Source organism: Ciconia boyciana, chromosome 12 (assembly GCF_034638445.1).
Source record: "Ciconia boyciana chromosome 12, ASM3463844v1, whole genome shotgun sequence".
Taxonomy (NCBI): domain Eukaryota; kingdom Metazoa; phylum Chordata; class Aves; order Ciconiiformes; family Ciconiidae; genus Ciconia; species Ciconia boyciana.
The window spans coordinates 23,073,410-23,099,939 of record NC_132945.1 but is presented as its reverse complement, the minus strand read 5'-3'; the positions used below and the strand labels follow the sequence as shown (position 1 = coordinate 23,099,939).

Genomic DNA, 26,530 nt, shown 5'->3' with positions numbered 1-26,530 from the left:
AGGTGCAAGAAGTTCATATTTCGGGACATGAAATCTACCTGTAGCTTGAGGTCCAATTTCAATAGGTACATCGTGATAAAAGCAGCTCTTCTGTATACTGGGATCTGGGTTTAATATTGCTATTTCAGGTTAGCTAACACCACTTTTTTTCTTTCAGGGAAGTCATTCTTTTTGTCCAGAAAAGCTTATTCTCCAGTTCTGGGATGCATAGTGTGTTTTCTGTCACATGTAAGTCACTGAGGTATTTTATCCTCCTAAGCACCTCGTGCTGTGTTTGGACTGACTTGCCAAGGTCGCAGCTTGACCGAGAACTTTAGGACAGAGATCTTGTCTTCTCTCATGGTTGATAAAGTGCAGCACATGATGTTAGCAGCTCAAGTGATCTTGTTTCTCTTGAGAGAGAGAACTCTGTGTGCTGCGTATACCTACAATATAAAGAACGTTTGGCCAGCATAAGGAGATAGATCCACAGTGTTGCAGAAGAGTAAATAAATGCATTGATGCAGTGGAGTGTAAAGCAAAGTGGAATAAACAGGTCTGCCTACATATTGTTCAAATGTTTTAAGATTCAGTTGTTCACTGCTTTCTGCAGAGACTGGCCTGCTTGATGCCTGCCCTTTTCATTTTCATCTAGCTTGCTATAAGAAATTAAAATAATTTACATGTGATAAACATTTCTTTTACATTTTCCATCCATACAAATTATAGTAGTGATCAGAGAGGTGTGCAACTGCTAACGGAAGGGGCAGTTATCCATGCTGTAGGAAGTGGGAGTCAGCTGAATACCAATGAGACGAGACTTAGGCTGTCAACAGTACAGAAGGAGGAAAGTGTAATTAAGAAAGTTTAGATCAGCAAAATCTGCATTGTGTACTAAACATCTCCAACCCAAAGATTCACCTTCCATTGATTGCTCTCTGTTGTATTTTCCTTCTCAGGAAAGTAATGTTGCAAACAAGCTAGCAAGCACCCAAGCTGAGTAAGATCAGTATCTGGAAGAATCTGAGAGGTAGGCTGACAGTTTTCATGCTCTGGGTTATAAACGATGGTGAAATAGGGTTGGGAGAAACATTACCTTTTCTTTAAAATTCTAATCAAGATACACAGAGAATAACTAAGAATAACACAGATCCTCACAATTCCCACTAAATACCTCCCTGGCAGCTTGATACTTTATTATTTATCATCGTCCATTTTTTTATGGTAACAGTTGACATTAGATTGTTACTAACCTGGTTGGTATTTGAATTTATTCCCTAGAGGTTAAAGACTTCGTAGTTTCATGTTCTCGGTCCTTTTTAAAATTCATAATTTTAGAGCGTGGAAAATATATTGTTCTATCAAGTTTATTTCTCTGACATTTATTCAGTGGAGAGTGTGATCCTAATGTTAAAGGCTTTTGATCTGAAGCCCAGGATACAGATCATTCTTTTACTGGTCTTCCCTAAAACAGATCATTTTATCACTGTGTTTCCCCTTGTTGGTGTCTAGGAAGTTAATATGTTGAATGGCATAATTATTTGAACCAGTATTTGTTTTTAAAGGATTTGTGGGTGATAATAGATGGCTCAACCCAGTTGTGTCAGAAGGTATTAAGATTTCCGTCCGCTAATGTCACGGAGTTGGTCCTATATAGAGCTATAAATACTATTGTGTGAGAAGCAGTGACAGGCTTTTACTCCAGCTCGTCTCTTTATCGTATGTTATATTAAATTTAAACACAATTCTTGAATTCCTTTGTGTGGGTAAACGCTTTTTGACGTCTCCTTCTATTAAAGTTGTAATATCCCTTTTAAGCAGAGGACTGCATAAGAATTCAGACTTGCTAGGTATGTTTCGCAAATAATCATAATCTCATTACTGTTGCCAGCAGAACTAATTGGGCTGTCACAACGAGGTTCAGTACCCAGTTGGGGAATTATGGTGTGAGGCTAACAGAATTAAGTATATTCTGATGGTGGAGAAAGTTAATGTGGCTCGTTAATGAGATGCTCATAAGCATTATTCTATATGAAAAGGCAGGTAGTTTAAGGTTGTTTTGTTTAAAGTCTGGAAATATGAAGGACAAATGCAAGAACTCTTATGAAATTTCAAAGTATTTGTTGAGAGTTCAAGATACAATAAAAGTTTTCTTCTTTATCAGCACAGACATTGAAAGTACTGCCAAGTAGCACCTAGAAGCTGTAAATCATTGATGAGAGTGGATAGTTTGAAAATATTACAAAGGAAATGCTCTAGGGCATGTAGCATCTCAGGAAGTCATTGTTTAGGGCCTGCCGTATTTAAAATGATCATTTCAGTTTCCATTAATTCACATCTCTAATTAATAAATGGATTGATCTTCACTTAAAGTTGCTAGAAACTGGCTGGTGTCCATGGCAGATCAGAAGTGTGCATACAAATTAAATGTTAAAAGTGTTGACTGAGTTTCAGACAGCAAAAATGTAGACCTATGTTTGTAGGTAGCTGTTGTTAATTATGCTTTGGTTGGTAGTAGGAAACCACAATTAGCTGCATTTTCACTAGGGTTCATGATGGAGAAAAGAGGACTAAAAATCTTTTGTGAAAAAAAGATAAACCGTCTCTTACTATCTTATCCTTGGTCACAGTAGCATCTCTGCAGGCAGGTATTCTTTCATCTTGGTCAGACTTGGTAACCACCCTGGGGAGAAATATCCAGTGAAGATCCTGCTTGTGAAGAGTGTGACAAGTGTCTTTTTATGCCAAGCTTTTGTACAATCTGTTGCTTCTATGAGCTGCTGGAGAGCGTTGTATGCTTTCCCTAGCGTAACCTGAGGAAAGGTTGTCCTTGGGATGAGACGCAAAACAGAAATTACCACTTGTGATTGCAAAGGAGCTACAGCTGCATTTCCAAGGTTTGGTATTAGCCTCAGTGCATAGGCTAGATCCCAGTTAGCATAACTACACTCTACCTTCCTAATTTTCCTTTGTGCTTTCAGCTGGATAAATATTCTTACTCACTGTGTGTCCTAACGTGGTGGTAAATAGCAAACGTCTACCTTCCCATGTTTGGGTGCATTTCAATGCAAACTGTACACATAGATTGCAGATTTCCTGGTGAGTTCTTTCTCCATACAATGGCAAGAAATTGCAATAACCTTACCCTTAAGGTTAGGTTATTGCAATTCATCAATATACACGTCTGAAAATACAATAAGGTTTCATTAGCCAGCATTATAAAATATCTATTCATATATGCACATACGTATTTATTTCCATTTATATGGAAGCATCCAAACTCCTCACCAGAGACATAAAGGCCTGTTGGACAACAGACACAGCTGTGGGAAGTGCTCTGTCTCAAGAGCAGAGAGGATGCTGACCAGGCATTTGACAGTAGCTTCTTACAGAGGAAGTAAAACTTGTAGTGGAGAAGAGTTACGGTTAGATCCACTCTTGATTTCTCAAAGTACTTCACTTGGAATTGTCTGTTTGCTGATCCCAAACCTAAGATCCTATGGGATGGGACTGAATCTCTAAGTCACGTCTTTCACAACAGTCTTGATCTTTTCTGTCTGAATAGATTCAGTGCTGCTTACAACAGCAACTTGAGCATAAGAAAGTTCCAGTGCATGTTCCTCTTGCTTCCAGAGACGCACAAATGTGTTGGTTTTTAACTCGGTCTGAATCCTTGTATACATGTTTGCATCAGTCCATTTTAATTTTTCCCCATGCAGAGTTATCCTCAAGGACATGCTTTAAATAGTTGGGTATTTGAGACCAGTGGTTTTATCATTTTGCTTCTGAGGAATAATGCATTCCCTTAGATGGACAGGTTGGGTTTTTTCCTGAGCATGACATTAAGTCATGCAAAAGAGGAGAACTCAGAAACCCATAGAGTAAATGTTTGAGATTTTCTTCATTTTCTTCTCTCTTTTATTATTTTTGCTTAATGATTTCCCTGTGGACCATGCTGATGAATTGCCAGTATGTTGCAGTGGGGAGAGCTTTCAAAGAGAAAGGCAAAGTCATCACACACTTTTGACAGATCGATACTAGACTTATTAATCAGTTTTCTTCGGTAATAGGTTGACTCTTTTGGGAATCTTTCAGAATTTACTTTAAACTGATGAGTTGTTTTGACAGTTCAGAAAATGTCTTAATTTAGAAATTGCAGCTTTTCATATTGACACTCTGTTTAACCCATCATATATCCATCTGTTGTAAAAACACAGTATTTATTCGTTCCTCAGCTAGCTTTTGTGATACTAGTCATTGCGGTATTGAAGTGTCCTACACATGCTGTAAGTCATATCAGCAAGGCTCTTTCTGTTTTTCTTCTTCTAATTCTTTATTGGTGGAATATTATTTCTACTGGAGAAGGTGGAGTGATTTTGTAGTTTGTTCAGAGGACATTGTTTTGAGATCTTTATAATCTCTTCTGGAGGTGGGCTTATTTCTGAGAAATCTCATGGTCCTGGAAGAAGGAACATCAGTGTTGCTCTGAGTATTTCCTTACTGGTAAGAAGGTGAGTTGTTTTGGATGATTGTATTTTTGGAGAAAGAACTTCTCTCTTCATTTTCTGGGACTGTTTGAGAACACAGAAAATGGACACTAATCTGAAGTTTGGTAACCAGTTTGTGCCACTTACCTGTGTATGTGTGTGTGGAGATGTTTGAGAACTTTAGTGTCCTAGTATAAGGCAGACCTTCTCAGTAAATATAGCCTCTATAATCTTAAATAGTGATTTTCATTGTGATTTCATAAGCTATCATATTCGTAACAGTAGCTTACTTGAAACATACCTGATATTTCCAACTCCTGTGGCATAGGTAGCTGGAGGTGATCAGACAAGCCACTCTGTGCTTTGTGGAATGTTCCGCTAGGCTGCGTGTTGAATAATGCTGCAGCTATTAAGTAAATTTATCATTCCCTCCGGTGTGTATTGGTTATAAAGAAAACACAATTGTAAAATTGTTAACTTTGAAGTCCCATTAATAGAATGGACCTCATATATGTAAATTTTGGTGGGCTTTTTTTTTTTGGTCTCCAATTATTACAGGCTGGTAAGAGTTCATATTAGGCATATAAGCATGCATATGCCTAAAATGTCCTTAAAACCCAATTAAATATACATATGGGAACACATTTTGCACTGACTCATCATATAATTTTGAAGAACATTTGAAACATTACTCTCAAAAGACGTGTAAAATAAGTATTGGTGCTGCACACTAGGTGGGAGGTCAGAGGCATAAAGAGTAAATGACTCCTTTAAGGTCAGACAAAATGACAGCTGAGATTCCTGGATTCTAATCGTGGCACTTCTTGTTGTGACAAGATGCATCGTCTTATTCATTATCTTTTTCATTATTATTCTTTGATAATGAAAAGCTGTCTAATTGGTTATGTTATCATTTGGAGTGATTCACCGTATCACGGCATTCTGAAGTATGTATGAGATCAGAACTTTAGAAGTCCTGTGCTTTTTTCCCAAGTTTAATAAGCTCACTGATGGATATTTATGAAGTAATTATGCGCCTTTTGAGTTGCTGAACCACCTACAGAAGGAGAAGATAGACAGTGGGAAGCTGACATTGACTTTGGCAGACAGGTTAAATGATGACGTGCACAGGGGATTTCCAGTGTCTGTGTATGAAAGAGGATTTTCAGCATAAAGAGTATCTCACAAACACTCTCAAATGCAGTGAATGTCTCGTTATGTGAACTAGAGAGATTTAGTCTCTCTCTATTTTAGAAGCTTGAGCATAGGCAAACCATAATCCTTTCCATTTGATATCATATTGATCTTTGCTGTCAGAGTTTGGGGATGGAGGGCTGAAAAGGAATGAAATGAAAAAGGAAGGGAAAAGCAAAAATAGTGTCTTTGGTTTTGACGCAGCCATCTGAGGGCTCCATGTCCGCTTGGGGTTGTGGAGGAAGATTAACGTCTGATTCCATTTGACTCCATACATAGGCATGAGCCAGATTTCCCAATCTGCGTGTTCCCAACCTTCCTCAGTGAGAGCTGCTAGCCCAGATCTAGCTACTGCAAGTGCCTGTGAACCTTCTTGAACTGCTGAGCTTCTTTCAGGCAGCTTGAATATCAGAAATATACTAAACCGACGGACTTGGCTCAGCCCTGATAGGTACTCTTGAGTAAATCATTCTACCCCATGCCAGCAGACCAAGTCTCCAGCAGAAAATGAACTTGATGATCTGATTCTAATTAGTTTCTTGATTTAATGGCAGTAATTTTACTTTCATGATGGTAGTCATTGCCCCAGCTAGCAGGAATAATAGAATTGGTTTCCTTAAAGGCCCATTTACTATGCATCCTCTGTTGAATCTTAAGCAATAACAAGCAGAAGCCTATAGTTATTTCAAAATTATGGTATTTATATGGTTAAAAGTGTCAGGCTATCTTGCCTGACATTGGTGACTGGGAATTGCCAGTATAAGAAAATGAGCAGTCGTAAAGTTAAAGTATAGTTTGAATTTATTCCATTTTGTTCTAAGATGATCTTTTTCTTTCATTGCTGATTTAAACACGTGGAAGTTAAAGTCCTCATAAAATTAAAAACAGGCAAAAAAAATCTTTAAGGAAATTAAACAGTATGGGATGTGATGTGTTTACACCAGTATAAAACCAGAATGACTCCACAGAAGATAATTAAAAGCAACTGAAACAAATGGATTGATTTTCTTAATAACCTAATGGGCAAGGTGTCATTAAAGTATCATTCTATTTCAGTTACCTCAACTCCATGTGCTTTCAAAAATTATACTTAAGCTGGAGAGCTGTAAAAACTTGTAGCCTTAGTTATTTTCCCTTGAAACTTCTAAGAATTTAACTCTCCACAGCCAGGTTAGAATTGGATTTGGTATCTTCACATTGCAGTGCATTTTGAATTGTGGACTTGAGAGCCTGGCAATCTTTGCTTGAAAATCCCATCCTGCTAGCAAATGAATCTCCTGAATCACTGTAACCCTCTGTTGATTATCAGAATGCTCATGAAGGGAGAGTATGGGGCTACCTGGCAGGACCGTGGAACAGGTTAGATATATGGAAAGGAAGTCAGGGTATATCAAGTCTGAATAGGTATGGCAGAAAAAGTGTTTAACTTGGTTCGGTGGAAGGCAGTTTTTTCTCTCCCTGTGATTTGCACAATCTGTAGATGGATTCAGCTGGGGAAGGTTATCGACCCAGAAGAACTGAAGGTTTTGGCTAGTCGTCAGCTCCTTGTCAAGCTTTATCCCCTTCATTAAGAATATATCTACATCCGCCCTTCCTTTGTCCTGTACTAAATGGAATTTTCCATTATTATTTCTTGCACCTATTTACCTTTATAAATTCTTCAAACTAAGGAACACTTACAGCTTTCAAATTCTTCATTCATAGAACACCTGCTGACTCCTGTGATAGCTCAAGTTAAAAGACTCTGCTAGATTGTTCCTGAATTTTGAAAAGTAATGTACATCTGTAGTCCTCTCTCCGTTATGAATGACAAAATAGACTCTGATCCGCTGCATACTTATTTATGTATTAAGCTGTATGCATGTATGTAGTCCCTTGGGAATTGTTTATGAAATAAGGGCTACATTCATCCAATATTGTATTTTGTGTGTTTATCATTAAATATTTAAAGCAAAAGAATTGTAAAGAATGGATGGAAGATGCATTTTGAATGGAGGTTGTGATGAAAATACGTAAACTGGGAAAAGTGTTACACTGGAATGTGCTGCTGGTTTGAATCAAAAAAAGAAGTGTACAGATGTATTTTTATCAGGAATTTCTACTGAAGTGTTGTGAAAGATTCACAAATTCTGAACATGTTTAGATCATGTACGGCCATAGATATACATGATTTGTAAGAGTGAAGATATTTTCTTTTTGCAATGCGCTGTTATAACCAGCTAAAGTGTCTGTAGCAATGTATTACTCTAAAGTGCAGATCAGAAAAACAACAAAGAACAAATCATAGTCAGAGCAGAGACTATTAAAACCATAATTCAGCCACAAAGCTGACCGAGTAAGATGAGACAGTGAAGCTGTGGCACCATTAGCATGTAACAGAAGCTGTTATGTGTGTTTAAATGTCCTCTGCCTGAATAAAATTGCTTGTCCTTACAACAGGGTCTTATTATCATTTTGGTCCTTTGCAGCACCAGGGAACATTAAACACAAGAGCAGGCTTGTGTCTAAAAACAAAAAAGTCTGGGTAGGGTGACCTTGATCTAGGCTGATATAATCCTAGGAGTTATAGGGGCTTTATTAAAAACTTAAAAGCTAGGCTGCTATTTAAACTTTATTCTCCTCCCTCCCCAAATAAATGAAATATTGACAAAATCTCCTTAGCTGGCTGGCGTGGTGCGCCATCTGAAGTGCATCTGTATCACTGGCTGCCTTCCTGGCAGAGTCCAAGCTTGCCGATGGATCTGTTGTCTGAGGTACTGCTCCCGTCGGGATTGCCCCGTCAAGGACAGGCTGAAGCTGTGTTCCACCTGGACTGTTTTGCGGTGATCATGCATGTGCCGTAATCTTCTAGACAGATCCTTAGTAAAATTTCAGTCATCTCCTACAAGTTGCTTCTGCTGCTAGACTGTTTTAAAGAAATCCTGATTTCCAAATTGGAATTGTAAGGACTGAAGGGTACCTGTCCATTTTCTGGCTTTCCATAGCAACTCTCACTGCAGCTCTATGGGCTAGTGAAACACAAATTAGGGTGGTAGACCCTTTCTGTTTTGGTTGCTGGTTCAACTCCTCTTCATAACAGTATTAGTTTAAAATAATCATAATGCAATAATGGTTCAGTTAAAGCAGTTAAACAAGTTAGAAGTGTGAGTGTAGTACCTACTAGATAGACGCACATGATTCATTCAAGCCGTGAATTGGGAAACCATCGTGGTGATTGTATGGAAAGACCATTGCTGTTGACCTGATAGCTACAGCAAGAGACAGGCCATCTCAGAATTTTCTTTGAAGAACAAACTCACATTACAACAAAGCATCCCACCGGGTTTGCTCTACAGAGACAACGACTAACTGGCTTCCTTGCGGGGAATTTCTGCAGAGGAACCACAGTATGACAGGGCTAGTTTGCACCCTAAAAGTGATGGGTAACAGTGGGATTAAAGACCCCTGGCAGAAGGTTGCAGGTAGTGAGGGCTGGCATAGCTGCTGCCAGTACTGGTTTTGATGACAAATGCAGAATTTGCTGGCCCTCCTCAGCAATGCCAGCATTTTCCAGCACTAACTCAACCTTACCTTTTTATTTTAAAATAAGTATTTTTGCCAAGTTACTGTGAATGCCTTTTACTTCGTGTACAGATGGAAATAATTCAAGAACTTAAGATCTTCATTTATTTTCAGTACTGGGATCTTTTCCCAAAAATGACATGGGAAGTTGGACTAGGGAACCTTTCTTCTTGTTGCAATTATAGCTACTACTTCAGAGCACAGCGTCCATGTAAGATATGCTGTGTTTTTCTGGTTTTCCCTGTTGATTGGCAGGCTTGGTTAGATGTTTCTGCAGGCACAGCTACTGTTGCTGGCAGTGATGATCTTTGCAGTCACCTCTAAAACACTTTCCCTCGAATTCATTCTGGACCTATGTGAGCCTAGCAGAACTGAAGTCACTCCCAGGCTTTTTACACTGTTGCAATAATGTAGTCAGTGTTACTACTACAAAGAAACACATTTTATTATCTTTTATGTATAAAGGAAAAGACGCCAATAGAGTCACAGCACATAACAAACTAAGTGTTCCTTTGGCACAGAGATTTCAATGGCTTCAGGTGCCTTGTAATTATTCAGTTTGTATATTTATTATTCTGTTGTTTGGTGGACAGGGCATCTTTGTCTGTGACCAATAATATATTTATTGTTAGAAGCAGAAGATAATAATATCTGTCCTTGGAATGGTAATTTCCTCTTCATTTGCCTCTGATTTCACCTGTGATTTTAAGGTTCTGGATGGACAAGGAAGAAAATAACTTATTCAGTGACTGTCATGGAAGAATAGTGAATAATTTTATTGAGTGTAAATTTGTAGTTGTATTGTTTGTAAGGACTATTTGACTATTATTTGCTCAATTTTATTACAGAGCTTCCATAGATGGGTATCTTACAATTTTTTTCTTGGACGTCTGTGTTCTCAGGCGCTTGTGTAGACATTAAGAGGGCTGTAGCATATGGGCCTCTGTTAATAGCCTATGGGAGTCTGTATCACGCCCTAGCCAAATGACTTAGAACATAAGATATCAAGGTGGGGATTGGTGTGCATTAGATGGGTGGTGCCAAAACTGACATTACGATGTTGGCTATAGTCTGTCAATACAGACTGAGCACAGACCAGATCCTTGGAAGTATTAATTTTGAATAGAGAAGGGTGTTAAACTTCAAGCTTAGCATTCAAGCAACGTCTCCTACAAGAGAGTGTTTGGCAAATTTTGCAAAAGCAGGGGAAGGGATTGCCTCCATAGTTTAGAAAGTCCCTATTTCCTCCGTAGATTGTAAAACATGAGCTCCTGTTAGGTTGGAATATTACTGTTTATGAACAAAACTTAAGGATTACTATCGCAAGTATTTGGGGATTCGAGAGCATCTTTCTGTGCTGTGCTGACCATGAAGTTCTCTTAGAACTTCTCAATAACTTGGCTGAAGTTTTCAGCTCCTTCAGACTTTACCTGTATACCAGGCACTGGTGGGTACCTTTAATGAAGGGACATAATTCAAAACCTTGCTTAGGTGCAGATAGAGTTCCTCAAGCTCTGTCTTGGGTTCCTTTGCTTCTACTTTGTCAAATTATCTGTCAACTTGGAATAAATTTCCATTTTTATGCTGGCCAATCTCAGATAAGTTTTTTCTTACCCTTTTAGTAATGTTTCTCAGCTCTTAGGAGAGTCATCTCTTTTCATAGTGAATAGAAGCCACAGCAGTGTTTCCTGATATTACAACACTGTGTGTATCTTTGGCTAACTTTAGGCTCTGTAGAGGAAGAAAAGGAAGTGGGAAAGTTATAGTACCAAAATGTGTAGAGGTAGTTATTCTGGATTGGATTATTAATCTCCTAAAGCAATTTGCCATTTCCTTTTATTACTAGTCTGCATTGAAGATCAGATAGCACTTACACTTTAAAATGATGAGTATCAGAGACAGGCCTATAACAAAATAGAAGTATGATAAAAAATGGAAAATAAAACTGTCAGGAGATATTGTAGTTTTAATGTTTGCACTGAAATGAAAATGCCAAACATCAGTGATAAAAGGCAAAGTAAATATTATAACTTCTGTGGACTCAGTCCCATCATGTGTTCTGGAAATCTGGATATTGTTTTAAAACAAATTAATTATGATGATACTCCTTTAAACACTGGCAACAACAGTCCTCTATCTTACGGGAGAGGTTTGACTTGGGGGTGAAAGGCACCATTCTCACACCAGGGCAGACAGGGATAGGGTATCTGTGTGTGATCTTTACATGCTGATGTTGCTAATAGTAACTTTTAATTATAAAAATTATAAATAATTATAATTATAATAAATTATAATTATATAAATTATAAAAATAAAAGCTGTTGAGATAATTGTGGATAGCGAATTTCAAATTTAAATGCATGCAAACAGATTGCCTAGAGAGGTCATGGCGTCTCTACCCTTGGAAATATTCAAAACCCAATTGGGCCCAGTCCTGAGCAACCTGCTCTGGTTGACTCTGCTGTGAGCAGGGCGTTGGACTGCACGATCCCCAGAGGTCCTGTCCAACCCCAGTGATGCCGTGCTTCTGTGAAGTGAAAGGCTGAAGACATTACTTAATCACAGAATCACAAAAAAAGTTTAAGGAGCTATTCTGTAACCAAACTTGGCCTGTGGTGCTAGAGGACAAGGAGACTTTGAAACACACCGGGCTCTGTGGAGGGTGAATATACTGATCCTGCATGCCAGCAATGCCTGCTGAGCAGGAGCTTGCAGTGTGCAAGGAATAAAGCATATCTTTAATGAACAGAATCATCTGGTTCAATGGAATACATCTTTCCTAAATATTTTTCATAAGGGATCTGAAAATGGCTTGCTTAAAAAAATATCACGCACACAAACACACACAGCATATGGTCTGAGGACTCTTGTTTATGCCCGACTTCTGCAGACTCCCACATCTGTGGTAATTGGCACCTAAGTATCTGTAGGCAAAATTTTGATCTAGGACCAAAAAAAAAATTAAAAATAGAGTATCCAAGACCTAGTGACCTGAGTAATATCAACAGATGGAATCCAGCTGGTGACATGAAATAGCCCCATGAGAACTGTCATTATAGCATCCCATCAGTGAGTTTGCCCAGTAGCTCCCCCAAAGAAAATGCAAATATTGTACATGAGTATCCTTTGCCTCTTTCATCCCCCCTCCCCTGCAGACCAGAGGGATGCCAAGTTCTGCTGAGTCAGAGGCCGTTACTAGTCACCATGAATGTGTCGGGGTCCTTGTTTTTGCCTTTTATTGATGAGGCAAAGAAGACACTGATGCAGCTGCTTCTTGCTGACAGTACAAATTCAGTGATTTTTCAGCCTGTATACTTTTACTAAGGATGATCATACTGCCGGTTCCCTTACAGAGGAGGTATTTTCTCCTTCACAACTTGCTAATGTGGTTTTGGTGCACCAAAATTTGTGTGTATGTATGTGGACTGTTGAGTCCCTAGAGGTGACAAGAACAACCAGCCTCAGAGTGCCTTCATCTTTCTCTTCTTTGCTGCCATTCAGGAGCTTTATTTCCCTGCTCTTTGCACGTTAACAAACGCCCAGCCTGCTTGCTTCTTATGCAGTTAAGCCTAAATTGCCAATGAATTATTAAGAGAAAGAACATACATGGATTACAGGTGTCTTGAGGGCCATCTATATTCATCATCTGGGATATAATACACTGTCCTAATAGTAAAAAAGTCATTTAAAAAATACCTACTGTCTCTCTTGGCTTTTCTGTTCTAATGGCGAAACAGTGCTGTAGCTGACCTGTAGCATATGATGTTTTTAACAGGAGTCATCGTAATATTCCATCGCCAGCCCTTTAACAAGCATTTTTTGCAACCATTCTTGGTTTTTATTGTGGTAAGTCTTGTGTAACAGGCATGGCTTGATGTAGAAGGCATGGCGGAGGGACTAGGAAATCTAGCGGTATTCTCATTTAGAACTCTGTTTTGCTTTCCCCTAACTGCAGCCGAGAACAGAGCTGATGTCACCTGGTACGTAGAATTGTCCTGGGCTGGCCGTTGGTCATGAAAACTGTGCAGAGCGTTATGTCAGTAAAGTACTCATTATTCTGATTTGTAATGAGACAGAAGGTCAGGAACTTTGGGCACACCTGTGCTACTGTCAGAGGTGTGATCTCATGTAAAAACACCCAGTAGAGCTTTAAACTACTTGGGATACTGATTGCAAAATAGGTGCAGGAGGAAAGAAGTCGTGTCAGGCTATACCAGACTACGTGGGCCAGTCTTAGGGCTAAAAAAGGCAACTGACTTAGGTCTTAGAGCCAGTGGGAGCAATGCAGATTAATGTAGTAGTGCAAGGTCTTGAATAGTAGCACATCCAAAGTGACCTCCTTTACAGAGCTATGGATTGTGCTAGGGAGATGAAGTGAATTTTCCCAGTTCAAGAAAAGTCAGTAACAGAATGTGATTTACAATGCTGCCCACTATGCTCTTCATCCTGTCCTCTGCTGACAGGACATCTCTTTTATAATTTCTCTCTGTGTACATAAGAAATTCCATGTTTGAGGGTGTTTGACAGCCAGGATCAGTTCTGATCTGTCTTTTTCAGCATGCTAAAGTAAAACCCCAGATCTAAACAACCCCATATTTTGTCATATCCAAATTTTAATGCTGAGACTTGAATCTATGTGTATTTATTAACTACAACATATTAACAATTGTTTAATTGTAAGCATCCCTTCTACTGTCGATGCGTTCCTAGTGTGAAGGAAACCAGAGGCATCAGAGAGTGCTTCTGAAGCCTTAAGCGTACTGCTTCCCAACCAAGAGCATTAAAGTTTGTTACATAAAAAGCTATTGTTGTGCTTTCTCTCCATGCTTCATCTCTGCCTGTCTGTAGATGGATGTTCAAAAGAGTTGGTGGGTAATTGTACTCAATCAAGTATGCATTTAAGACTTCAATTGCTTCTTTTAGGTAGAGCCCCCTCATTCTGTACTTCACAGTCACTGAAAAACAATAGAGAACTGAAGATGTAAAATTTAGTCCTTGAAAATGTGCTTTACAGTCCTAGTTAACTATCTTATTGTCCAAGTCTTCGTAATCCTTTCAAATTGCAGAAGAAACGGTATAGTTAATGAGTGTAATTTATCAAAAAGATGACAAAGCATTAGGCATGGAGCTGACTATTAACCTGTGTGTACTGCAACTTCAACATTGAACAACAAAAGGAATGTGGTTGGGATAAAGGTTAAATATCAGGTGCCTTCGGTGAAGTAATCCAATTTACATTAAACCATTTAGGTTTAGTCCAAGCCACATTACCTCCCATTTGGGTAGGCACACACAGACAGTGCCTCTAGCCCAGCTGAAAGGTGGCAACTTGCTAAACTACTGTAACTTGGTGGTGTTGCTGAGCCTGCTGTAATTTGGACCAAGCCTCTCATCATAGATGTTGAGACCACGCTTAAAATAATCTGAGTGTTGAGACCCAGCCACACAGGCAAACTGTGCAGCAAATGTGCATCGTATGGAGCATCACGCGTTAGATGCCTAATTGCATCGTGTCTGGAGCAGCAACACTGAGCAATGACACTGTTCGGTGGCATGAAGTGGGGAAAGCAGTACCCCATGTCTTCTGCCCTAACAGCCCCTTTCCCTTCCCACCCACCTTTCCATGTGTCAGAGGTCTTTGTGTTTGTCATCTACTCTGAACCAAACTTCTCCCTAAACCACCAAGTTACCCTCTTCTGACCAAAGTTGCCACTGGCAACAGCAGCCTCTACAAACTGATTGCAATGAATGATATTTGCTGTAGTTCTTCCAAATAAACTTTGTCTTGACAGAAGAAATTGAAGCACAAGCAATGCTGTTAGCCATGTGAAACTGAGTCTGCCTCTGTTTTTTTATGGATGTATCATAATGCTGTGAGGGTTCTGTTCAGCCACCTGAAAACGTTCAGCAAGATCAGCTTCAACATTTGGTTTCTCTCTCTGATTCATTAAAGAAAATCTGCCCTGGCTCACCCAGATGGCTGATGCTGTTTGGATGATGACAGTGTGCAGGCATAAGATGTTCCAGAGCATTGTTATCATGATGACATATGGGGGATTGTGTTAGTGTTAGGGATTATTTTTATTTATTTACCAGTACCACATAAGAATGTGAGGGTATTTATTGTATTAGTTGTGCTTGCCACAAACAAAGAATTCTACACTCATTGTGATAAACCCAAAGCAATCTTTTTAAATAACGGACTGGACCTGCATTTAGAAGGGGGAGAATCTATTGTAAGCTTTTTAGTTGTTCAGGCGTTGAAGGGAGACAAAAGAGGTTGCTATTTGTTATGGTAGTTATGTTTTACAGCACATAGTTGCTTTCTGTGGTTGGGATTTTTCATCCTGATGATACAAGCTTCCTTTTTAAGCAAAATTTCTCTCTAACCCAACATATCCCCTTGGGAGATTTCAGCCCCTTGGCTGGTTGATAATGTGATTGCAGATGTTTTGCTTTTTTAAACACATTACTAAGGTGGCTGAATGTGATCTTGAGATTTAGCAGTTGTTATTAAGACTTGTGTTCCTGCAGATCTGGGGTGGGAATTTTAGTTTAATCACTGCAAGTTAGAGTTATGAGGTTCAGATAAAATAACAAGTATTTGCAATTATGTGGCTGGAGCCTCTTGAGAGATCTAAAATTCACCTCAGAGTATTATTCGGTAAACATGCTTTCCAGTTCTTAACTTGCCTTGCAGGATCCTTCTCTAAAGGAACTCGGGTGCTTTAACAGCGCTTTGCTGGCCCCAGGAGAGCCGATGATTTATGCAGACATGATGGGGGATCTGTGTAACCTTTCCAGGCCCTGCTCACCAGTGTAGGCTTCAGGAATAATCTGATCTTTGGGATGAAATTTTTCCAGGCAAGCTTCCTCATTTTTTCCTCCTTTTCTCACCCACATGACATAATGGTTGGAACAGGGCTTCTGTTGTACAGAGTTGGCAAGATCAGGTTCTGTATATCTTGGCCTTGTCATTATGCTGCAAGTAACATAGTGGCAGTTGTTCTTGTGATGTCTGAACAAATTTGTATCCTATTGTGGAGAGAGCCAGAAATGCAGAGCCGCTCAAAGTCTTCACTGTGGAAGATTTTCAGAAGCTCTTACCGAGGGATTTAAAATTATTTTTCTTTAAAATTTAAGTAAGTTAAATTGCCTGACAGTATTCATGGATGGTGCCCGTTTGCCTGAATGGGGAGTAGATGCAGAAAAAAATAGCTTGCCCAGAGTCACTTAGATAGTAGTAGGCAGAAGTAGAAACTAGATTGTCAAACTTCATTTTGGCATTTGCTCCTGTTGCACTATGCAAATAAAGAACATGTTGTTTACGTATGATGAGGAGGGAGAGCTGTCAGATTAGATTGCCTGAAAAGTGATTTAATTTAGAGCACACAGAAGGATGTGATACTCAGGCTAGCAGGTAACGCGTGGGAGCCCACAGCTGTGGTATTCCCTACTTCCCTTCCTCTCCAGAGCTGTCCCTGCTCAGCACGTCATTCTGCTCGTAGCAGAGCTTGCTGCTGCTGGGCCATATTCTTTTCTCATGGAAGCTGTGGCAGATTTCTCCCGTTTTCATTTCTGTTCACTGTAATATGGCTGAGAGAGCTTATTGATTTTGTCTCTTCCCTTTTGGTATATGGAAGGATGCTCTAACTGGTAAATTAGATGACACCTGAGCAGAATTATAAATATTTAAAAAGCACTCAGAGAATGACTGCCCCCACATCTGGAATTAACACCTCTAGAGATCAAGAAAGTAAGCAACACCCTCACCCTCAATAAAATTCAAGGCCATTTTCTTTGCATAAGAACAGTGAAAGTTAAGACCACTCCCTGCTCACCAGTGGAAAAAGAGATAGACCTATAGCTGCATTTCTCATGTGTGGGAAGGAGGGATGAGCACCATGTATTCTTCAGGTTGGAAGCTCTGTAGGTTGGGAGCTCTATAATTCTATTAGCATTTTAGATGAACTCTGGAGCTTTTACAGATTTGCATTCCTGCGTGCACACACTTGCACATAAATGCTAAAATATCTTCTATTTTCAGCACCAGAGAGCTAACCTCCAGTAAGCAAGGCACTAGGGAACAGAGGCACCACTTAGAATAGATTAAACTCCAGCCACAAAGAAACATCCTTTGGATTTTTCTTGCAGGAGACACTACGCTCTGTTTCTTCAAAGCCCAGAGTATGAATAAAACTTAAATTATTGAGGCAAATAGCTTAGGGAGTTATAAATAAGGATTAGACAATTATATGAACAAGAATAAGTAGGATAAAAAGAGAAGGGCTATCAAGTTGCCTGCATCTGCTTATAAATTCATCACCAGTTACAAGTAAGGTAAAAATCCCATAAGCATTGCCATCAGGGAGAAGATCTCTGCATGAGCAGCGCTATCTCTTGCAGCAGTGACTTTGGGTGTATTTCTAGGTTGCCAACTAGAGACGTTTTAAAGAGACCTTGTTTTTCAGGAGGTGGTTGTTTTGCTCTTTCTGATACCCAGATTCCTTTGTTATGTGAAAAGATGATGCCTTAAATAGCTAAACACTTTTGAATTCCTGTTTCCTATGAAACAAGAAGTATATTGCTAATCATCTGGGACTGATCTGAGCTCAGAATACGTTGTTCTTACTCTTATGTTTCAAGTTCTACCTAATATATATAGTAATTATTCCCTCACACCTGCGGGAAAGGGAACCTGGACCCCTTCAGTCTTAGCACTGTGCAAGTGTTACATGTGCTACAAAATCTGGAGGAAGAGTTTCATCTTTAGGTGTATCTTTAGGCTTACCCTAAGGGCCTAACTTAGTGAAATATCAGGCTACTCTTCTGAGGTGGGCAAAGGGTATGCAAATCTCTGAGGGCTACTCACGGTAAAAGCAGAATTTGGATGTCTTAGATCACCTTCTAGAGGTTTGCCTGTCTTTGCACTGACTCTAGAGAGAACCAACGCAGACTGAATATCTCACTGAAGCCGTAGTTCATCAACACACAGGCTTTGTTGGCTCTGCCTGCTTAAACGGTTCTCCTTCTCTCATGCCTGACTGCTTCTTCCCAGCTCTGCTCTACCTCTTAGTTGAGCCAGTCCAGCTCTTTTTTGGGACCATGCTGGAATATGTCTCAGTGTCTTTTTAGGATGTTACCCAAATATGCCTGGCATCACATGGTTCTGTTTTCCTCTTCAAAGTGACAGCTTATATTGAAACAAATTTGTAGCTTTCTGGACATTTCACAGATGTCAGCATGTGTTCACTGAGGCTAGTCAGATCCTTATGATGCAGAAATAGTCTCCTTCTTCCTAAAATGGGGATACTTTCCCAATAAACAGGGGATACATTTCCATTAGATTATGTCATTATAGGATTCATGAGACGTAGATGAACAATTTTGATTCTTTCCAGTAGAAAGAAGCAGTGCACATATACACTCCAGTGAGAATGACATTGTTCCCTCTGTGTTTTGTGAAATGACAGTTACAGAGAGGATAAACCCAGAAGAGTGGCTCTAGATAAATCTTCATCTAAATTATCAACAGAGTTTCTCTCTCACTCTTTCTCTCATTTCATAGACCACTGACCAATATTCCTATGCAACCATCTTTTAATAGAAAAGAAAGATTTCCTCCTAGGCAAGGGGAAAATAAATGAAAAGATTTTTTGCTTGGACAGATCATCTGGAGCAGGGAAATCAGTTGGGATTGTTTAGGCAACAGAAGAAGCAGGGGAACTGATGACAAAAAATTACTTATAACCCAGGAGACATATCACACCCTGTTTGGCAAAACACTTTTCATACATATGGGACCTCTGCTTATATTTTTTGTGGTTTTATTACTGAAATGAAAGGGTTTTCCTTTATAATAGCCAACTGTTGTTATCACCTAGGGAAACTTCTGCGTGTGTCAGGGTTGCTGGATGGGTATCTTTGCTCCTGAATTCTTCTGTGATTGAAATTGAGTAATCATGCATGATTTATCTCTGAATAATAGATGCCAAGTGTCTAATTGATTAGTGCATCCTGTAGCAGTGAGACCGCCTTTCACCAGCTGTGGGGTACCTGTGACAGTTACTGTTGGAATTTTCCCTTTCCCTTAAAATCTTTTCAGCACTCCTCATCACAAGAAGCTGTTGTGACTGGTTAGCTTAGCAGCGCATTGACATTTTTCTCCCGAAGAAGCTTAGAGGAAAAGTGTAATATATGGTTAAATGAAATCATTTCCAGCAGCACCTGTAGAAATGATCACTGAGCATGGATGGAATTTCCACGCACGAGCTGTGATCAGCCCCAGATGAGGTCTACAGAAGGCACTCTACAGTCTTCTGTGATAGCTACTGTAAATATAGCCACATAAAACCAGCAGTCCGTATTATTAGGCAGACACTGATGCGATCTTACTGCTATCTACATCCCCATCATGTTGCAAATGAGAGGATAGTTCTTTATAATCTATCTTCAATTTTACTATGACATCCTTCATTGTATCTGAGCAGGAATGAATCATTTCATTCTCCATCATAGTTAAGCCCCTTCCAGGGTTGTACTAGGGTGACATTAAAAAAGAATTTTAAACAAAAACATGCCACATACTGTTTGGGCAGGAAGGAGACAGATGAAGGACAGTGAACAAGTGGGTATAGAGGCAGACTGCCTCTAGTTGACATTTCCCTATGACACTGAGATTCAAATTCATCTGGAAAGTTCTGTGACTTCTTTAAAGGGAGTTTTATAGGATCTAGTTTTGCATTTCATCCTGTGTTGGGTCATTAAGCCACTGAATATCTTTTGTTGGCCTCCAGGAGCTACAGGCTGGAACCTGGCTGCAGTGCTTTGGGGTTCAATAATAGAAGATAATTTTCAAATACTTTCATTTTAAAGTATATTTTTACATAACAAGTGGGTGCATACATTTTTAAGTGATACAGGGCTTTTCACTTGGGCATAAAGTTGGAATTGCAGCATCATTGACTCTTTTGAAATTGGTGGGATATCCAGAAGGGTAAAGGCAGATGTGTCCAGTCCAGTAACTAGGAAGAACGGTGAGGGAACAGGGCAGCCCCTCTTCACTGCTGTTTCAGGGAGACCACGCAGGTAGAGTGGGAGGGGAACCAGGTTGGAGGAGCAAGAGGAATGGAGGCAAAACCCCAGAGATGTCACCCAGCGGAGACCACTAATCCCCTGGGGTGGATAAAGAAATCCAAAGGACATAAGACTAGTATCACAGTGCAGTGATACAGTTCCTTAATATTTCTGGTATTATCTGGTACGGCAAAGATTTAGAATTGCAAGAACTTCTTGCAACAATATGTGCATACAGCGGATCATGTTATCCTGCGATTTTGGAACTATCATAGCAAGAGGTATATATGTCATTTGTGGGTAGCTGTTACTAGAGCTCTGGAGGACTAGAGGTAGAAGAGCTAGTCTGTGAACTGACAAATGAGTCTGTTATCTTCAGTGAAAAACATATAGTTATCAGGAACAACAAAAAATTCATATTATGAGTTGCATACAGGAAACTAATTGGTAATGAATTTTGTAATCCCTGGCTGAATTAGGCTGTCTTCGTACAGGCATAGAAAAGTATAACTTTTCCCTGAATTAATATTTTCACCAATTCATCTGTTTTTATGCATAACAGGTCTTTAACAAGGAATTGTTTGCTATAGTTCCCTATTTATACAGGGAAAAAATTGCCTGTGCGTGAAGTACTATCCTGATTGATTTAACTGTTAAAGAAGTCCCAAGGATGTTGTCCATCCACCACCTTTCTGAAGTAGTGCTCTAAGTTACGTAGCTGATGATAGTTTGTATTGCAACTGTTTTGTTGCCAGGTCGTAATTTTGTTAGGTTATTTTGGTTTCAATTGGCTTTGTAAAAAAACATGACAAATTAATTGTATCTCCTTGAAGGTGCTGTCTCACAGCCAGGATGCAATTTTATGTTAACTTCATTATTGCAGAAATCAGTCTGAAAGCCAAAGCATGCTGACCTACAGCACATAAAACATTAATAGAATATTTAATTCATGTATTTGAGATAAACCTGAAATGAATATTATGATTAATTTGGGTGAATGCATATGTTTGTGCTTGCAACCACATCTGTTCTCTTCTGGAGGGAATCAGAAGCATCCATCTGTTTATTGTAATAGTTTCTAGCCTGTGTATATGGATTCTCTTTTATATTGAATGTCAGGGCCTGTTTTTGTAAGCCAAATGGTCCAGAGACTGAGATCTGAAGACCCCTGGAATTCCAGGAGCTATACTAAGCAGTATGTATACATGCTGTCCTTTCAAAACTAATTTGGATACCTTGAAAACCACACCTGAATCTGAACGATAGAGAAAGAGGAGATTTAAGAAGAGAATGCTGTAATCTGTAAAAAACTACTGCATGGCATAGCAAATACTGCCTGTTGTGTGACAGGAGAGATGCTACTCAGCCTGCTCCTCCCTTTTCCTTTGACAGCTGCCTCCAGAGTGCCTTGTCTGTTCCTGAATACATATGGGTACATTTTTTCAATTAATAATACCCTATTTCCACTTCTCCTATGTAAATTATAGTCTGCAAGGTGGCATAAGTTCATTAACTTTGTGAATTTTATCAACAGAAAGTTCATTAAAAAAGTAAAGCACCTGGATCACAGAGTTACAGGTTGTTAAAAAGCATAACTTCTGAAAAAGTCCTAGATAAATCGTTTGCCATCTTTGTCAGCTAGCAGAGATTCAACTAGCATTTCATTAGAGATCCCATCTCCAAACTAACATGGATAGTTTGTGAGGTGCCACTTCTTATGTATGAACCCCATAAAGATACAACGGACCCGTTTTGCTCTACCGTATGTTACTAATGCTCTGACTCCCTTGACTGCTAATGCTGAATTGATGCCTCCCAGCACATTATCAAGAGATATCGTTATAGGATGAGATGATGTCTTTAAAAACAGACAGTTGAAAGCGCCTGAACGCTCACGCTCATGTTAGAGAAACAAGTGTAACACTTGTTTCCTTACAGCCCTCCAGAACTACCATACCTATCCTCTGAACTGTGTATCTGTTAAGAATTCAGTCATCAGTCCTCAAAAGAATTTATTATCAATGTAAAAATCCAGCTCTCGTTAGAGCCAAGTTCTTTGGTAGGATTATCGCCTCTGTCTGACCTCACTAATAGAAAATATTAGCGGGGCTCCATCAAATTTCACCACAGATAAGCAGTGTGTTGTGATGTGCTGGGTGGTATGGATCCCTTATCTAAGTGCCACATGATCTAGAGTGAAAATGTCTGAAGAAACTGTCAGAAATTAGGCTCTTGGCAGAAATAGCTCTTTTAGTGAAAGTGAAGCATAAATGTATTAAGTTGGGCAAGAGAATTCCCCAAGGTGTTCTACTGAAGGTCTCATGGGTTAAAAGCCCACTTACAAAGCAGGGTCATGGGTACAGTCTTGCATTTATTTTTTTCTGCCCAGGGCAATATTAGTTTGTAAGTTACCTGTGCTGTTTGAGCCACAGCATATTTGCTTTCAGAAATCTGATCATCACTCCTTAATGAGTGGAGAAGGAAAGTAAACTCCCACAAGTTCAGATTCTCCTACTCGCTGTATGAGTCTCTTCTACAATTTATTCAGTTAATCCCCTGTAGAAACTCTTTGCCATTGGAAAGGCTTGGGTGAAAGCTCTGAGGTTTCATGAATTCCAGCTGTGACTGTTGCCACTGCATACTAAATTGGAAATTAAATTGGTTTTGATTACAGTACTTGCAAAAATTCTCATGGTGATCAGGTTTATTCTTATTAAAATCAACAATGTAGTTTGTAAAGAATCATTCAAGGTTTCACTTGTAGGGCACATGCTTATTTGATAGCTTAAGCCTGTAGTTCTACAAAGTGGTGAATCTGGTTTTTGGCACTTTGTACCAGATCAAAAGCTCTGATGACACGTGGAAAAAAAGCATGGAACTAGTGCAAACTCTCTGTTTGGTTCAAGTCCGTTAAAAAAAAATGTTGTGTAATAACTTTGTCTCAGCAGATTTTATGACATACCAGGTATCACATATCTCTACAGAGCTGGCAGAAAGCTAACGTAAACCACAAAGGCTGCATAAACACCATAGTGTGCGCTCTGGCTAGTTTGATAAAAAATGTGATCATACTGTCCTGCCTAATTCAATGAAATTTATACTGCCAGATTACCTAGTACTTTGTCTTTCTGACATTAAAGTCGAACCACAGCCTCCATGACTAGGTAATATTGCCTGAATAAAGGAAATGTTGCCAGGAACTACAGTTAAGGGTCATTGAAGGCCAAGTTTCATAAGCAATACCTGATTTGGGAGGCTCTGGAACACCCACTTTGAGAAGTCTGCAGGCTGACTTGCAGAAGCGCAGAACACCTTCTGCTCCCATTTGCTCCAGCTGTAACTGCGTCTTCAGTGCATCTGAAATTTAGTTTGCGGTTTTTCAAGTTGGACACCCCAAAATCAAAAGCCTTAAATATTAGTGGACTACTCTAGAAGAATTAGGCCTTAATCTCTGTGCTTTGATCTCCCTGTCTGTTAAACTAGCAATATAAATACTGTGGCCAAGTTAACAGTTGTAACTGCAGTTACTGCTGTTTCCCCCACGTATAATACAGGATTTGTCTCTTCCACCTGGCTACCTGTTTTTATGAAACTTCCCTGACAGGCACAATTACGCAGTGTTGTGATCTGTTTCTCTACGCCAAGTATAGAAGATGGGCATTGAGTGAGGAAGAGGACAGAGATTTTCATTGGAGACGAGCCGTTAAGGTCTTGACTGGACTCATTAAAGTGAGCAGATGAGCAGGTGCAGCAGTGATTCATGCTCTGGCACAAGAGAAAATCTGGTCATGTAAGCCCTAAGAACACTGGATTCCTTTTATAGTACTTTAGTATCATAAATATTGGCAGCTGCCTTTATTGGTACTCACAAATAATTCTGCTCACCTTGCTATACAGAAAATCTTTGCAGCCTGCTGTATTTATTGGAGGACTCTGATGCATATTCTTCCATATACCACTTCTTGCTCTCTCACCTTCCTTCCTTTTCATCATTGCAATTGCACGGCAGACATGAAAGATGTATCTTCAAGTAAAAGATTAATTTGGCAGTGAGAGAATGTGAACGCAATACACAGAGAAATTAAGAAAACATTGTTTGACACAGTTAATTGAAAATTGTTCCTAAAACCATCCTCAAAGTAGAAAATGTTTTTGCTTTTATCCACAGATTATTTTTAAAAGGCACAGAAATAAATGTAGCAGGTTCATTTTTATATCTGTGAGGCAAGGAGATTTCACTGGAAATAACATGAGTTGGTTTCTAAACTAGTCTTTCTTTTTATCTTAATTTGTCTCCAAGCCTCTGATATGACAGGACCACAGCAGCAGGAGATGGAAAGATTTTGGAATAGTCTTCTTAATGATTAGGCCAAGAGCTTACGCAAAGACCCTCACATTCTTCCAGTGGAAAGATGTATGTAGTTTTTACGTAATAGCCAGCTCAAGATCCTTACTGAAATGTGATATTCAAATTCAGGAGATGAGGGTACATAAAGAAAAACAAACTTCACATGGTGAGCCTGATTCCTGGAAAGACCTGATCAGTTAAAGAACAGCTCCGCTACCCAGCACAGCGCAGTCTATAATCTGGCGTCCCAAGGAAACAAGCCTTATGTATTGTTCACTGGTCAAGTTCCCATTCCTAATCTTCCCCAGTACCTTTTGAATCCATTGATCAAATCATGCATATATGACACAGGAGCTGAAACCTCAAAGATCTGAAGTTCCTACAAGTTTCATGACACAGGTAGCCAGGTGGAAGAGACAAATCCTGTTAATACTCCCATAGAGAGGTGATTTATAGGACTCGCCCAGTATGACCCACCATGGGACAGGGAGCTATAATGAATAGCCAAGCCTTAGGAAAGCTTCAGTCATTTTTCACCTTATTAGGCATCAGAGCATATAAACAGGAGGCAACTCCAGAGGAAGCCAAGCTTCATTAGTTTCTGCTGCTGACAGAACTACTTATCAGCAGTTTTGTGATACTGAGAGAAGAACCGTTACATTTTTCACACATACACATGACCATAGACTTGCATCCTTAATGGCTTGCATGAAGCAGCAAAACAAAAAAAAAATTAAAATAAGATCCCCATTAGAAGGGAGATAACGTATGTGGTCCTTGTGACCATTTTTAATGAGCAGAACCCAGACAGGCTTTTGCAGAGGGGTCCTCTGAAATCAAATATGTGGTGCAGAAAAATCCCAAGTGTGCAAGTTGTCTGCATCATATATTCTGCTAAGTGCAGAATTGAATCCCAGTTTCTCCAAACCTCAAAATGCATTTGGATCAGTTATCCTTTTGACTAAAGAGCCCAGAGAAATTAAGAAATTCAGCTGCAATCCATGAAAATAATAAAGGGACATATATCTCTTTTCCTGTCTGCTTTATGCCAGGCTTTTTTCTGGCATTTCTGTGTTATTCAAAATCACGACACTCTCTGAGTGTCCTAGCAAGCAATTTTATTCCCTTATGGAGACTTAGTAAGAAAATATCCCGTGCAGCTGTTCTAGAGCTTGATTTGTTCTTAGAAGTAATTTTACTGGTACAAAGTGTATGTTTGTCAGTACAACTGCATCTATACTAGAAGCACTTTGTCAGTTCAAAGTAGCAGTATGCCTGTATTTGCAAAATGTTGCTGGAACTGACATTGCCTGAGCACTTATAGGCCAGGACCTGGTCTTGTGCAGTGCCAGCTATAGTGAGGTCCTGGATCCAGAACCAACTTTCTCAGGCTCTGACGGAGTAAACATGAATACACGGTAAAGATGGACAGGATTCTGAACTTCAGCATCCAAAGTGCCCGCCAAACTCATTGTCCCCTTATACTTCCCAAATTTTGCCTGACAAATTAAAAAAAAGGACTAGCAAAACATACCATATTTTAATTTATGCATGCACAAGGCTCATACTGAGACATGTCATTCGTTCATTTGTAAAAGCAATAGTCATGATGCTTTGAACAAGAAGGGACTGAAATAATCAGCAGTTGAAACAGGAGATAACCACAAACGCCAACGAGCTGGGGTTTGATCCTTGTCATAAACCAGTATCAGGGAACAAGTGCTCATCTCTAGCATGACAGACCTCTCCTGGGCCCCCACCAATCCCTTCCTGTTTCTGATAAACAGGAGATGGCAGTCCCATTATACGAGAACTACATGGAAATCTTTTGTCAGTAAAATAGTAACTGTTAAGGGCTTAAGAGAAAAAAAATTATTCCAGCAAA

At 39.5% G+C, this 26,530-nt stretch overlaps 1 long non-coding RNA gene across 3 annotated transcripts in view; it reads left to right on the top strand.

Annotated features, from left to right (window-relative positions):
- Positions 1-26,530, top strand: part of LOC140658547 (uncharacterized) — a 57,928-nt gene that overhangs the window by 1,445 nt on the left and 29,953 nt on the right. For all 3 annotated transcript variants that reach the window (XR_012044762.1, XR_012044763.1, XR_012044761.1), the window contains exons 2-3: positions 158-228; positions 939-1,009. This is a non-coding gene — a long non-coding RNA (uncharacterized lncRNA). The remainder of the gene's footprint in view (positions 1-157; positions 229-938; positions 1,010-26,530) is intronic.